Source organism: Melopsittacus undulatus, chromosome 4, assembly GCF_012275295.1.
Source record: "Melopsittacus undulatus isolate bMelUnd1 chromosome 4, bMelUnd1.mat.Z, whole genome shotgun sequence".
In the NCBI taxonomy this organism is placed as follows: Eukaryota; Metazoa; Chordata; class Aves; order Psittaciformes; family Psittaculidae; genus Melopsittacus; species Melopsittacus undulatus.
In genome coordinates this window covers 48,685,489-48,700,109 of record NC_047530.1, presented here as the reverse complement: position 1 = coordinate 48,700,109, position 14,621 = coordinate 48,685,489, and the positions used below count along the sequence as shown (strand labels likewise).

General features: G+C 46.7%; 1 protein-coding gene and 1 non-coding gene across 5 annotated transcripts in view; one reads left to right on the top strand and one right to left on the bottom strand.

The window, feature by feature from the left end:
- Positions 1 to 10,619, bottom strand: part of LOC101872461 (uncharacterized) — a 78,012-nt gene extending 67,393 nt beyond the window's left edge. For 3 of the 4 annotated variants that reach the window (XM_031049147.2, XM_031049143.2, XM_005149328.4), the window contains exon 1: positions 10,551 to 10,619. The gene's annotated coding sequence lies outside the window, so the exon portion shown is untranslated. Of the gene's footprint in view, positions 1 to 9,447; positions 9,468 to 10,550 lie in introns of those variants that run through there. The other variant, XM_031049145.2, reaches the window with a different exon arrangement.
- Positions 10,620 to 10,738: 119 nt separating this feature from the next.
- On the top strand, positions 10,739 to 10,811 carry TRNAA-AGC (transfer RNA alanine (anticodon AGC)). Its single transcript has one exon. It is a non-coding gene; the product is annotated as a tRNA-Ala (tRNA).
- Positions 10,812 to 14,621: the final 3,810 nt, after the last annotated feature.

Below are 14,621 nucleotides of genomic sequence, written 5' to 3'. Positions count from 1 at the left end.
CAGTCAAAGCACCAAACCTGCAAGTGGAAGGTACAGGACTAGCCCGAAAACATCTTACGTACTTCCTGCTGACTGGTCCTCATTATGTACTGCGAGAAAGCTTACTCATGCAGCACATCGGTTTACCTTGGACTGAGAAAGAGAGACTTGCTTGTTTTCCCTAATGTCTGCGGGTGACTCACAGACAACAGCCATTGCCAGCTGGTATTTAAAGAACTGAGAAAAAAACGTAATCCATTCACCCTTCCCTCCCCTTCTCCCCTTTTTCCTTTCCTATTACAGAAGAGCTGTAAGCATTTCTTAGGACAAAAACAATGCTGAAGACCACAAGACCACAGCACAGACCTTGGACTCCAGCCTCAAGCACAAATTTTCCACCACCATTTATAATTGCTCTCCCTGTTGCTTTACATTACCACTCTAGCCAAAACACAAGAGTTATTTACTTGTGTTATGTACCTCCAAGAGGGTCTTCTGTTTTATTTCTGAAGTCAGTAACTGAACACCATTCTGCAGTGGAACATAAAGTCTCTACACAAAGACAGAAATAACATAACAAATCCAACCTGGCCAATAATCTTCTGTGGCAGCTTATTTATAAAAGTATATAAAGACAACTTTCCTCCTCTGGCAAGGAAATTCATACCTTAGCTTCACATGGCTTAAGCCTAAAGAGGCTGCATCAGCTTTGTAGGATTTCATCTGCATTGGTATTGACCCACTCCTGCACCAGAGCTCAGTAGGTGGGGAAGAGCAGCATGTCCACCATGCAGACAACCTCCAGCTCTTTTTGTCTCTAACAACTTTCTCAATGCAATTGCTACTATTAGACAACATTACAGAAACATCACAGGGAAAGTTCAAACTTGTCTCACAGCACTGCTGGGCAAGGCAGAGATGCTTGTAGCTTCTCTAAGCGCTGTTGGATTTAATCAAACCCATGTGAAGATGGCCTGGCCTGCCTTCCCAAAGCAACCTCAGCTCTCAGACAAAGCATTTTGTCATACAGTAGCCAGATACACTGAAACACAGCTAAGTGCCAGGGAATAAGACCCCTGTCCCCAAACTCCCTTGTTCCCAAAACTCCCTTCTCAAAGTGTCCAGCACCACTAGACTTAAGACATATTTGGTGGACATCCAATTTGTCCACTAAAACATGCATTTTTCAGTGTTACCACCCCAGCAACCTCTCTCTGCCCTTCACCTTGACATCATGATGTGTTGCTTGTTGATAGACTGAGCCAATGCTGCAGAGACAAAATAATATTCTTTTTCATCCAGTGTGGAAAATAAAGAATAACCACAGTTTACAAAAAAAAAACAAAAAAGGTCCGTTCATAAGTCAGACAAGAAGATAAATCTACCTTTAGCTTTACAGCTGTAAGAGAACAAGACAGCAGGATTTGTTCTGCTCCTTCACAGAGACACTAACACATCAGGGCCCTGGTCTGTAGTGTATTTAAGCAGAGATATCATATAATCACAGAGTGGTTTGGGTTGGAAGGGACCTTTTAAAGATCATCTAGTCCAATTCCCCGCCATGAGCTGGGACACCTTCCACTAGACCAGGTTGCTCCAAGCCCCGTCCAGCCTGGCCTTGAACACATCCAGGGATGGGGCATCCACAACTTCTCTGGACAATCCATGCCAATGCCTCACCACCCTCACCAAAGAAGATTTCTCTCTTACATTCAATCTAATATTCTCCTTGATATGTTGAACAGAAGGTCTTATTTAAAAGCTGTGCTCAAAGTCCTCCCAGAGGGGTACCTCCCCTTGGTTAACTGTGGAGCCAAACACTTTCAGCACATACATGAAGCCGTCAGTCAGCAGTGCACCTCAAAGGACTCTACCAATATCATAGGCTCCCAGAAATCTTAACACACTTTGCAATCCTTACCCCTCCTTTACAGGGAAGAAAACTGTTAGAAGCAAGACACGCTCTACCAGGAGCTACATGGCTGCCCTTCAGCAAGCCTTGCCCATTGCCTTTCCGTGCTCATCAGCTTAAATGATCCAAAACTACCCCTTGATGCCAAAATACAGTCCTACCTTTTCCCTTCTACCCCTTTCACACATCCCAGACATCTCTAAGCTTGTGGTAGCAACATTGTTTGCTTGATCCAACTGGAAGCCATCCCAGAAAGAAGAAAAAAAAGTGGAAGGATTTCTGGCAGGAGAACAGCCTGAGATCAGCTAAAGCTGGTGGGAAGCATGACCTCAGAAAGACAGCATAGTGGTATGTTTGGAAACCTAGATGAGGCTTTCAAGCTACCATGCTTTGACCCATTATAGCTTTGTCTTTGCACAGGAGTAAGTCACTTAAAACCGACTTTAATGGCTCCATTCACTGTTGAACACTCCCAGCCACACACTTTTCTGAAGACACATCCAAAAACAGCCTGGTGAAGTGCTACCTGAGTTCTTCAAACTAGACTGATGCCCCCAAACAGCCATACACCACAGCTATGCAAGACTCCCAGCTTACCAAGGAATACCAGTAAAACAAAATTTCTCCAAGAGGTCTGGGGATCATTTTTTTTTCCTTTGGTGTGTTTTTTCATAACTAAAGAGTGTTCTTACATGGTTTTCAGGAGAAAAGGAGCAAGGACAAACATATGTAAAGGATCTAGCAAAAGTTCTTAAGCAAAGCAGACAACAGGATGCTGAAAAGAAATACGTAAAGCCTTTTGCAGCACCAAAGCTCAAATCCATCTGGACATTTCTGAGTCTGCCACGGTAGCCCATGGAAGGGACTTTCCAATTTCTTGTAGAGAAACCCTGGGAAATAAGTACAGAAAAACAGAAGCACAGGCTCAAACTCTAAGCCAGTCCTTCATCCTGAGATATGATCTCCCCCAAAATTATCATGTGTACAGAGAGAAGCACAGCACAGCCTTATGTGGTCCCTGCAGGCTGGCTTGTCCCCAGCACAAGCCCGAAGCTCCTCCACTTCCATTCTCCATCCTCCTTCTCTGGCACAGGGATGGATGGAGGGGTCCTAACAGACCCAAGTACACCTCAGCGTGCCAGAGGGGCTGCCAGCTCAAGCCTTCCCTTCACACCAGCCACATCACCTCCAAACAGCAAGGGCATGATCCTCACCTAAAAAAGTACACACCACAAAGCTGTGCTGAGTGGATGGAGCTGATGCACCACCATCCCCAGAGGTACCATCCAAACATCTCAGCAGCAGTCCAATGGAGCTCCCCCATCCCTAGCTCTTTACAAAGGGGAAGGAGGCAGAGCTAATCCTCTTGTTTTTCTAAGTTTATGCAGCATTAGCCACACAGGCTCCTACTGAAGCTGCCCCAGGGCCCCCAACCTGTGATCACTACTGTGGTCACATTAAAACCACCAATTCCACCAGCTTTCGACACAAACAGATAAGCACAGTTTAAACCTTTACATTCAAGCCTCCTTTATACAGCCTCCACAGGAAAACCCAGAGCTTCTACTCTACTCAACGCAACAATAACAAAAAAAAATCACGAAGCTACTCAAACTGAGTTTCCATGGCATTAAAATCAATTAACCAGCTACGTGTCTTCAACAGCTTGTTCTCAGTTTTCCCAGTAACTATTACCATGCACACTTCAGAAATATCCCAAAGCATCCTTAAAAACGTTATGGACTTCATCACAAAGCTCAAGCTTTCACCTCTGCAGGAAAAAAAAAAAAAAGACCCACTAAAAAAAACAGCAAAAAACCCGATCAAACTACAATGGTGAGACCTCACTTGGAGTATTGTGTGCAGTTCTGGTGCCCTCAACATAAAAAGGACATGGAACTGTTGGAACAAGTCCAGAGGAGGGCCATGAGGATGATCAGGGGACTGGAGCACCTCCTGTATGAAGACAGGCTGAGAAAGTTGGGGCTGTTCAGCCTGGAGAAGAGAAGGCTGCGTGGAGACCTCATAGCAGCCTTCCAGTATCTGAAGGGGGCCTACAGGGATGCTGGGGAGGGACTCTTCATTAGGGACTGTAGTGATAGGACAAGGGGTAACGGGTTGAAACTTAAACAGCAGAGGTTTAGATTGGATCTAAGGAAGAAATTCTTTACTGTGAGGGCAGTGAGGCACTGGAATGGGTTGCCCAGGGAGGTTGTGAATGCTCCATCCCTGGCAGTGTTCAAGGCTGGGTTGGATGAAGCCTTGGGTGATACGGTTTAGTGTGAGGTGTCCCTGCCCATGGCAGGGGGGTTGGAACTAGATGATCTAGAGGTCCTTTCCAACCCTAACTATTCTATGATTCTACAATTAATTCAGGACAATCAATGCTCTATCAGCTCAAGCAGGATACTGGATAACCCAATCTTTTAATTTCAAAGCCTCCCACTTCCAGCAGTTGGAGAACATGGACAAGCAGCACTGTTCGGCCCACAAACCAAAGAGCAGGAATGTGTTTCCCAGCCAAGGGCTGGAGCGGCAATCACCCCTCTCCTTGCCCAGCATCTTTGGGGACGGACCTCTCTGTCCATCCAGTTGCCCCCATGCTGGATCCAGCAGCCTGCAGGAGGTAATTGCTTAATCCTTGAAAGACTGAACTATTTTGACACGCCACAGGAAGAGGGCTGACTCACAGAACTAAGAGGTGAGGGAAGAGAGAAACAGTAAGAACAAGACACCACAGATACAACATTTTTCAGGAAACTTTATTCCTAACATGCAGGTAATTTACTTACCAGCTCCCTCCTCATCTACTCTGTATTGAAATGTTTGATGAGATACACAATTCACTATCAGTGCAACTTTGCTCTGCTTAAGCCCACATCAGATGTCAAGAGCTACAAAAGCAGGAAAAAGGACACTCAAAAATTTCATCTTGTGAAGAGAAACCCACACTACTGAGCTCAAACATAAGTAGTGAGCTACGACGCAAATGGGGGAAGCTTTAAAAGATGTACAAAAAGCAACTGCACAGACCAACATCTGCATCCCCCAACATCCTGTCACCACAGTGGTGAGCAGCAGACATGGTGCACGCTTGGTCAAGGCAGCTGCTGGAGGGGTTCCACAGCACACCCTCCACACACAGGGCAAGCTGCAGCTTTAGCTGCATGCAAAGCGTGACCCTCACTGATTAGGGAATACAAATTAAGGGAAGGCGAAGCAGGAGATTTAAGAACCTGAGCCACATGATGAGCCTTAATGAGAGCCCGCTTATTTCAGGAGAGCAAGCTGGCCCAAAGTGTGCGTGTAAAGAAGCCAGACACATCTGCACAGCTACTGCAAGAGTTGTATGAGCAGGTTGTGGACTTTGGGTGGCTGATCCAGCTGCTGCTATGTCACCAGTAAAGCCTGCACCCCACTTTGCTGAATCTCCCATATCCTTCTAAGAGCAGAATGTCAAGCTGCTGAGTACACCAACAAACAAGGATTTCTGAGCAAGCTGGATTTAACCCTGCTGTCAGGATGCCGGCAGGGCTCCAAGTCCTAAGGAGATCAGATTTGTATTGATAGACACTCAGGCAAAGCTGGCATGATGGGGGTATGAAAGGGGTTGAGGATCCCCAGCACCTGCTTCCTCTTCATGAACCCTTTTTTGCCCCCTTGAACTGATGATAAAGTTTCCCAAAAGGAGAATCCTGTGCTGAGCTCCAAAAGGTGGGAGCAAACTCTTCATCTGCTAGACTTTTGGGGCACCACAGCACTGGGGCTCATGGGTACTGTGAGCTCTCACCCTGTCAGACAACTGCTCAGCAGCTGCCTGCAACACAGAAGTTCCTCTGCATAAAGCTGAACAGTACTGGCTCCTGTGTTTGACTTCCAGGATCTGAGCCACAAGGAGAGCTAAAAATATTCCAATTAACCAGTCCTTTTCAATGCAGGAGTCGCTGATGATGCCACGAGGGTATTATACAACTGCAAACAGGAAGATGTGGTCTGCAGAAAAAATAATAATAAATTGAATGGGCTGAAACAGCTGGCCAGGACAGTAACCTCCGAATTCAAGTGTGGATGACACCATCCAAGAACCTGGAGGAGCTTGTGCTACTTGCAATTGTGTTGCAATTCCAACATTTAATATGCTTGCAAGCTTTCTGGTGTGATATACACAGGGAATCATTTTTGCTTTGCATTGACTATACACAGAGAGCTTGTTCTGGCTGTATCCCACGCAACCTGTCTCCTGAATCGGTTGGCTGCTTAGCTGTGTATCATTCTGCATGTCAGGAGTTAGAGCAGGAAACTTTTATTGCTAGTAAAATCCTTTGCAGGGAGACGGGTAGGCTCCTGAGCTAAGGATTTCTTCATGTGCAGATTTAGCACCTTTTTTTTTTTAGCTCTGCCTGGTCTTTATGCTGACATCCAGACTTTAAACATCATCTGTGGGTAATACAGGAGTATATTACTCACAGCAGCACACCTGGGAGAACTAGCAAATCCTCTCCATTTGAGCCAGAGTGTTGGCTTTACTCTGGAATTACATTTATCTCTCTAGCACTAGGCTCCCATTAATGGAATTACCAGGCAGGCTGCTTCAGAATTCACACTTGAGAGAGGCAGGCTGGGATGGCACCACTCCAGCCTCAACTCGCAAAGCCAGCACTGTTTCTCCATCCTCCATCGAGCTGCCGCCCTAACAAGCCTGACCCCATGACGAGAGGCAGGGAAACAAAAGAAACAAACCCGAACTGTCCAGGGCAATCAATATCTTTCTAGGAACACCCAGGCCTCTTGCCAGCTCTCTTCCAACCCCAATTTAGCTCTCCTGCATCGCAGAAGGGGATGGCACGCGCAGGAGCAACCCAGCAGGATGCCAAGCCAAGAAGCATGGCTGGTGCTCAAGGAGACACTTAGGGAGGTGAATCTGCACTGGTCCCTCTGCAAATACCTGATGCTGAGAGTGTCAAAGCAAACCCACAGCTAAGGACAGCACCCATCCACCTCAAAAGTCACAGAGCAAGTACTGGAGTCTGAATAGTTGTTTCAGAAATACCCACTGCTATGTAAAAATGGGAGGCGTAGTATAGCAAATGAATCAAGACTGGGTATGGGAGATTATCTTGCACACATTAGAAAACTGCCTTCCATCACACGGTAGCTACTGCACTGCCATGCTGAGCAATCTGCATCATGGCATGAAACACTCCATTAAAACCACCCCTGCACTACCCAACAAAATGGGCAACTGGGAGCAGTGCTGCAAGCTGCCAAAAGCTAAAGGGGATGCAGCAAGCAACCCTGCTGCAAAGCTACACTGACAGCCCTGCAACTTCTCTGGGGGCTGTTTTTTGCACAGAGCAGCTGTGGGTTTGTTTAGGTAAGGTTTTTTTTCAGTCACCTGCAACAGGACTTCTCTGTCCTTGACAAGGAGCAAATGCAAGGAGAAAACAAGAGATTCACCACCACCTGAACAATGTTTGCCCCAGGTATGGAGACCCAGGTGCAAAGTACTGCCAAAGCAAGTAAAAGACAGCAAGGGGAAAGCTTATTTGCAGAGTATAGACATACCCTTACAAGAGCTTGAGCTGTGGGAGCTGAACTACTCTCTCCTGTAATTAAAATGTAGGAGAGGAAAGCACAGGAATTACTCCAGCATGACTGTGAACGACTAAAAGGCTTTGAGCTTTAAAGTCAATCTTAACACATGCTCTTCACTGCAATTTTAATTCTAAAAGAAAAGAAAAAATAGAGGAAAAAAGAGGTTTTGCTGTAAGAATAGATCCTGTACAACCCTGTTATTAAACCACACAAGGAGCAAATGAGAGAGACTGGCTGGGGCTGACAAAGCTAGGCTGAAGGCAGCCCTCTCTTTTCCCCCTGGCCCTTCATTTGCTCTGCTAGTTGCTCTCGGCAACAAAACGATTCAGGGAGGCAGACTGCCCCGTGACAGGAAAAACATATGTAACACCCAGACGGTGAAACCTCGCATCTGAGAACAGCATCTATGCAAAATGCAGCTTGAAACATTTTTTCCAGCTCCACAGAGTCGACTTGATGTGCTGCAAAACCAAGCTGGTGAAATGCTATTGCCTGCATCAAAGGCAAGATTCACCAGCAGGATATACTCTCAAGCATCTCCCTGTTTTCTGCAGGTTAGCAACAAACAAATAAATACATAGATAAAAGCCTATGGGCAAGGTTACAGGGTCCTGCAGCTCAGGGTGATGCAAGAGAGATGAGAGAACATCAAAAAGAAACCACATATGTTCAACGCTCTTCAGCCTGGCACCTGGAGAACAGCTTAGCCAAGAAAACTGCTTTCTTTCCAAAACAACGATGAAGGTAAGGAGCCATCGGAATTATGAGTCAAGCTCCAAGATAAGAAATCATACTGGTGGATGGGTGCGGCTGCCTGTTTGGGGTTTTTCTACAAGATAAACTTGTCTTTTGGAACACATTTGTTGGCCAGTCTTCCCTCTGCTGGGAAGAACACCCAAAAACCAAAAAGGAAGCTCACAACCCTGAAAACAACAAATGAAAGGCAGGTCAGTTTCCAAAAAGACCAGATCATGCTTCACAGGCCCTTGAAAGTAAGATGCAACATATTAATATGTTGAAAAGGACAAAAGAGGAGGAAATCTAACATTTCAAATAGTCCTATAAAATAACATTCAGAGAAGCTGTTAAGGAAACTCTGCAAGAGGCAGAGCCCATTCACAGACCAGAACCTGTCAAGTAAAAGAAATAAATAATTTTTAAATCTATTTTTCAACTGTAAAGCTGTGGGTATATAGGAATATTTAATCAGAAATTCAGTCTGGAGGATGCTAGCTCCACACATGTATCCAGGGAAAAAAAAAAGTAGCTTTTGTACCAGAGTAAGAACTAATGCAAATCCCTTAGGAAGTGTGTGAAATTGCGCAGAGAATGGTTTTGAATCCAACAGAACAAGGTGTTGAATGAAGCTGAGGTAGGAGTACACCAGCACTGCAGGAAAGCAGAGTGTAAAGCACCCAGGAGCTCAATGGAGCAAAAGCCACAGCAGGTCATGTCTCTCTCTCCAACTTTGCCACTGCCCATGGAACTGTAATAACTTCAAGACAGTCATCGAGGGCCCTGCCGGCTCAGCCCAGGACCTTGCTGCTCTGCAAACAGCAAGGTGTTAAGCAGCCATCACCGAGGTTATACAACAGGAACTATTTTGCAATCCCTTCTGTATAGAAAGCATTTTGCATTGGCCTTCACAACAGTTCAGTTTTGCCTTTTCTTATTCAAGAACACAGTGGGGAAGAAAACTGACTGAGCACAAGACAAGCAACTTACTAGAATGACAGGTTGTTAACTAAACCCTGCCAAACACAGCTTTAAATTAAAGCAGCAAGCCTGTGAATAGCTTCCTCTTCTTCAGCACAGCACTGGCAGAGAAAGGTCCCAACACTCGCTATGCTACGCAGGCCCTTATCGAGCACATTCCCTTTTCCCAACAAAACCAGGGCACCAATTCCTGGCTGGACCAATGCAGCTCCGCAGAAGGCTCCAGCACACATGCCCTTACCCACCATTTTGACAGGCGCCAAAGATCCCTGCTCCAGACACAGCATCTCCTTCCTCATCCAAATGAGTTGACCTTAACTCTAATTCAGTTGGAGCACAAGAGCAAATGGTACCATTTCTTGAGGGAGAAGACCTCCTGATTCACCACGATGCCAGATTTCACTTTTTTGGGTGTTGTTTTTAAAGGAAGTATTGCAAGGCAAGGGTGGGGAAACCAACTGCAAGCACCGCGTTTGACAGTTCAAGCACTCAAGCTGCCACATCTCCACTGACCCTGCCACCAGCCAGCACCAAACCCACCCATCCCACCAGTGCTGCCAGCTATGTCCCACGCAGCAGGGCATTTTGGAGGCTCCCCCAGCTGCCCTTGGGACACCCAGTCCATACCTGTGCCACCCTACACGACCCCAGCGAGCAGCAGGGCTGGAGAGAACAGGTCACCATCCCGTGCACATAACTGCTGGGAAGGCAAAGCTTCCCATAACAGCAACTGAGGTGAACAGGGGCAGCTCCTGCACTGCTCCGTCCAGTGGGAAGGGGGGAACAAACAGCATTTTGTTTCGCTTTGACCTCCATGCGGCCCCACCACGACTCAAAGGACTGCCTCAGCTCCTGGCAGAGTCTCTGCGGGGTGCACAGCCCCATGCTCCGACGCTCAACGAAGCCCCACCGTGGCAAACATCCCTTTGCAGCCCCATTCCAAACACACAGCCCTCTGCGGTCCTTCACCCCACAAAATGCCTTCCCCTGAACACCAAGCCGAGCCCTTCACAACCTTCCCGAGCCTCTCATTTGTGCAGCCTCTGAACACCCCCCGGCACCTCACGCTTTCCCGTTCGGGGTGCCCCAGACACACACCTCTCCACAGACCCCAAGATGCTTCCGGGCACACACACCTTCACAAACCCCCATGCCGCTGGGCACACAGCTCTCTGCACACCACAATTCCCTATGGCCCCACACACTTGCCCTTGGCAACACCACCAGCCCCCCCCCCCCCGCCCAGTGCTTCCCCCCAAGCGGACCCCGCTGGGTACTCATGCCTCTCAAACCTTTTCTTTTCCCGTCCTGTCCCATCCCATCCCGTCCTGTCCCCTCTGATCCTTACCGTGAGGAGCCTCGCGGGCAGGCGCGGGCTCCCAGCCCCGCCGCGCATCCTCCCGTACGCGCCCAGCGCCCAGCCCGCTCCCGCGCAGCCGCACTAGTGAACATCGAGCGGGACGTAGAACGGCCAGCGCCACACGGCGTCTCGCGAGAAGAGAGTAGAAGTGCACCAGCAGAGCTTGCTAAGAGGAAGGGGAATTAGCTCAAATGGTAGAGCGCTCGCTTAGCATGCGAGAGGTAGCGGGATCGATGCCCGCATTCTCCAGAGCTTTTTACTGTGGGTTGTTAAAACTTCTATCTTTACTGTTGACAGGTTTTGCTTATGTCTTAAAAATTTTATAAGCTCTTATTTGCTTCCTTAAAATTCCGAAAGATACATTTGCTTAACCCGTGGTTAAGGCAAGGAGAGTGCTGTCTGCTGTACGTGGAGCATTACAGGAGGCTCGTTTGCTTTCTTATTTAGTATGGGACAAGGCAGCAACAGGGTGCAGCACCCACTCCCTTCAGCGTTTCCTATGGCAGTTTAGGCTTCAGCCCTCACCTGCTTAACTCGTACAGGAACAGGAGAGCCCCAGGGATCCCCTCTCTTGGAAGTTTCTGATAGACCCAAAACTTGTTAGTAAATTCGAGAAGGAATCAAAATGCCTCAAGAAGGCATTGATATACATGCCATTTAGTAAAAAAAAAACTGGCAAGATTTTACCCAGTGAATTTATGCAGGTGTAAAGTTGAGCCAAATATTCAAATCCTTACATGTTGCTATTATTCTACTGCAATGAGCCAGAAAGAAAAAAAAATAATAATTTAAAGAAGAAAGAGAGTGGTTTGAAAACTGAGGACATATGGAAAAAAAAAAACAAAAACCAAAAAACAACCCCATAGGAATACACTCAGTTGGCATTTCCACCCCAGTCACAAGCTGAACTGGAAACCAAAGATGGAAAAAAATTCTGTGCACTTTCTCTGGTTACATACGTGAGGAAATGATCTTCCTGAGATATTTCAGCAGCAAAGAGTGGAATTCAGCTTTCAAGATGCTCACAGATCCCATCCTACACCTGAGTAAACTGCAAACCATCCCCATCACCAGATGTTTGCAGTGGGCCTGGGGCAGGCTCACCTCTCTGCAGAGCATACGCATGAGCCCTAGGGTGGCTGATGAGAGAAGAGATCAGGCTCAGAGCCCATGCTCTTTAATCCCAGAGGACTTTGCAGCATGGACCTGGGGCAGTGGAAAACATCCAGTGGGTGCCTTCCAAACTGACCAAATTCTTCTACAACAACCTTCCATTAAACCACAGCTTCAGAAACAGGAAGAAGCCTCAATATTACTGCATCTGCCTTTGAAAAGAATAAACCCAGGGAATAATTTTTTGTCTGAATAAATCTCGTGCAAAGATTTTTGCAGAGCAGCACTATTTGGCCATGGTCTTTTTGTCCATCTATAGCCACATCTGCCTGAGGCTGAAGTCCTGCCTGTTTTACCATTTATCCTGCAGGTCTTTTAAAGTCCTTCTAACCCCACTGCCCTTTTTTTATAGGCAGCGTAAATGTTTAGATAAGCTAATCGCCAACAGCCCAAAGGAAAACTGTATTGAAGGGAGGATGAAACAGCTTTTCGAGCAGATTATTTGTCACAAATACCCATGAATTCTCATAGGTAGCCTCAGGAAGACTGGAGAGCCATGTCTCCACCACCAGTGGACATCTTCCAGTCCTTTCCAGAAAATGACAATGGTAACATACAAACTGAACTCTGAAAAACAGATGAGTGTATGGTTGTTGGGGGATTTTCAGCCTGAAGATGCTGTTCTTGCCTTTTAAAGCTGATTTGCTCTCAGGCTTCTGAGTCCCAGACAAACTCATAAAATAACAAGCTGTCACTATAATGGTCTTCAAAGCTTCAACAAACAATTTGAGTCTTCCTGTGCAGCAGGATTTAACAGGAAAGTGAAATCCATCACAGATCACAGTCTCCTATTTCAACAGCTGCTATGCAGGCGGCTTGAAAAGACTGTATTGTGAAATAAATTTGTGTCTATGGTCTGGTCCTTTCATTTTTCCCTCTAGCTTTGGCCTCATCTCGACCCTCAACCCCTGCAATATGTTGGTGACCATGGGCAACCTCGGGATGATGGAAAGCTAAAGAAGGATCCCAAGTCTGGTCAGACTGATGCTGCATCGCCCTCTGCAGACTGGCAGGCAACAACTGCCACGGGTTGCGGCAGAAGATGCAAAAGGAAAGCAGGGTTAGGCAAAAAATCCCATCCCACACCCCCACACACCACACCTCACATCCCCCCCTTACTTTTTGTGCAGGTCTATGCAGTACAGTGGTTAATGAACTCGTTTGGAAAGCCCCATTTTCTTGGGGTCCGTTTTTCACTAGAGCCATGGTGAAAGCCTGTATACCCAGGGATAAAATACTATGCATATACACACAGTATTATTTCATTATAATGATTCCCATTCCCTTTAAAATTAAAACCAGCATGAAACAAAGAGACCAGCTTTTCTTTTACAAGAACAAGATGACCACATCAAAACAGCTAAAAATTCCTCCCTTTCTTGTGGGAATCTGTAATGAACTAGCACAGTATGGAGCATTCATATGTGTGCATGCACACATGAAAGTCAGGATGAGCATTTGCCTGTATTTGCCAAGGGGCTCAAAGCATGCTTGGCCACCTCACAGGTCTGAGATGTCTCAGATGTTACCAGCATCTGTTTACTGACCTCTCTTTTATGTTGCTCCCAAGGCATCACCTGAGCCATAGTGTTGGGTTCTCCACTTTGCCTCACAAACACTTTTGCTCCCCAGTGCTTTTATCAGTTCACTGGCTTTTCAGGAATGATCCTAGTTTTGCATTTCCTCCGCCTACAAAGCCTTACTTCAAGTCACACACAAGATCAAGGAACATATTACTTCAAGCAATGAATCAAGTAGGAGTTAAAGCAAGGCTGTCAGTGCACCAAATGGAGCTGGGTACATGCTGAAGTCTTACTGCTTGGACCCCGATGGCTGAACTTATGTAATGAACTTGCTGGTAGGCACTGCATGGTCAAGTTAGCAAAAGATCTGTCACGACCCTCAGAGTCTTACTGTCTTTAATTGCAGTAAAGTACATACACAGAGGCATCAAGAGAGCAGAGAGGACACAACAGGAAACTGCTAGAGGGGGGAAAAAGGCAAAGCTTCCCACTTAGGCTGATGAGATTAATTTACGCATCCTCTTGCAAGTTTGCTCTAGGACTATGTGCATAAATTTAGGTTTAAGATGAAGCAATCTTACATGTGGAAACACACCTCAACTTCCCCAGATCCCAGGATCTACCCTTGCTGGGTCCATGCTAGCCATGGCCACAAGTTGCAGGCAAGAGGTGGGCTGCACCATGCGCTCCCTCCCTGCTACAAAGGCCCTAAAGAAATTGGGAGATAAATGTGAGTGACCTTAAAAGGGACAGGGAGAAACTGTGATAAAAAAGAAGGGAACACAGGGCAGATGTCACTCTGAGACTCCTCTGGGAGTCAGACCTGAGTCTGTGCAAATGCACAAATGGACATACCTTCAGTTCCAGAAGTCTTTCACTGTTTCTGTGGAAAGACACACACATACATTCCTCACCTGTGTTTGCTGTTGCCTTTCTCAGTCCCACTCTCCATAGTTTCCTCTGGACCTGTGTGAGTCTCTGTGAGTAGGACAGCCTGGTCCTGCTTGCTGGGGAAGGGCAATAGATTTTTCCTGAGATGCTTTTTGTTATCCCCACAGTGAGGGCAGCCAAAAAGACAACAGAGAGATTGAAGCTGATGACATCTTGGCATGGCTACCTGGCTTGTAAACCTAGTTTTTCACCAGCTCAGTCCAGTGTGCAGTGGATGCTTTGTCCAGGGCAGGAGGTCTACAGAAGTTCCACATAACATAAAACACTCTGAAACCTCTAACAAACACTAGCCTTTGTTCTTTAGAGACTGCTGATGTTGGCAGCAGAGCAGGAACTGAAAGCAGTGAGATGCCAGCAATGGATGCACATGGAACGACACCTTTGCTGTTGGGCTGAATGACAGACATCTGAT